We start from the raw sequence: 1,541 nt of genomic DNA, 5'->3' as shown, positions 1-1,541 counted from the left end.
CTCAGCGCAGGGAAAAGCACAGTACACAATAATATATTCATACAAGACACACAATTCACCAGATATAAATATATAAAATATCATTATAAAAAAAAAACATGTACAGATTTCTTGATGCAGATCGATGTAACTTTTCTTTAAATTCAGAAATTACCACTTAAAATTAATAATAAAATGACAAGAATTCACTGGTAGTCCATACGGCAATCACCTTGCAAAACCATCCTTTGACAAGGCAAGCAAATTAACGTGAGAGAAGAGATAAGCCAATATGAGTATGAGTATAGGGTGCCTAACAGCTGGGTGGACAGCGCTTTTGGATTCGTAGTCCTGAGGTTCCAGGTTCGATCCCCGGTGTAGGTGGAGACAAATGAGCAAAATGTTTATTTCACCCTGATGCCCCTGTTACCTAGCAGTAAATAGGTACCTGGACAGCTGCTACGGGCTGCTTCCTGGGGGTGTGTAACAAAAAAAGGAGGCCTGGTCGAGGACCGGGCCGCGGGGACGCTAAGCCCCCGAAATCATCTCAAGATAACCTCAAGATAGCAGCACTAGGAGGTTATCTTGAGATCTTGAGATGATTTCGGGGCTTTAGTGTCCCCGCGGCCCGGTCCTGGACCAGGCCTCCACCCCCCAGGAAGCAGCTTGTGACAGCTGACTAACACCCAGGTACCTATTTTACTGCTAGGTAACAGGGGCATAGGGTGAAAGAAACTCTGCCCATTGTTTCTCGCCGGCGCCCGGGATCGAACCCGGTGGGATAATCATAAGAATAGCTGCGAGTACTTAAGTTTGTCAATAATAATAAAACCAAAATTTAGACTGGATTTCCGCAACACACGACTTCTTAACCCTGTAAACATAGTTGTGTGTCTGAAACCAGAAAATATGAATTATTAGCAACCAGCAACGCAGGATGGGTGGAGAGGGGCAGCTAGAGCACCCTGTGGCTGTTAATAGCCAATCCCAACCACGACAAAAGTGTACGAGTACTGACTTTGAAATGATTTCAGAAGCCTTGCCCTGTCGTCCACGACCGCATTGTCATTAAATCCCGGGAATCACCGCACTCAGCCACTTAAACACGAAAGTCGAAAAATATCAACAATGTACCACCGCCATTGACAGCGGTGGTACGTACGTTGATTGGTACGTGGTACGTTGTACGTACCACTGGTACAGTGATACGTTGACGGCGGTGGTACGTTGACGGCCGTGGCGTTACACTGATGGCAGTGGTGATTATGTTGACGGCAGTGATGAATGACTACACTAACGACGGTCTGAGAGTAGACAGTAGTGGTGGTGGTGGTGGTAGTGGTGGTGGTAGCGCTTGAGTGCGTGCGCTGACGATCTCGGTGGTGGTGGTGGTGGTGGTAGAGGAGGGAGCAGTAGTCACCGGCTGCTGTGAACAGGGTGACCATGAATGAACCTGAGACGGGACCACCGCTGCCAACAGCAAACCTCCCCCAGAACCACCTCACTTACACTCGCCAGAACACCGGAGGCATTAGTCACTGTGGAACGCTCACCCAATCACC

The sequence above is a fragment of the Procambarus clarkii genome, chromosome 93 (genome assembly GCF_040958095.1).
Source record: "Procambarus clarkii isolate CNS0578487 chromosome 93, FALCON_Pclarkii_2.0, whole genome shotgun sequence".
NCBI lineage: Eukaryota > Metazoa > Arthropoda > Malacostraca > Decapoda > Cambaridae > Procambarus > Procambarus clarkii.
This window is presented reverse-complemented; position numbering follows the sequence as displayed.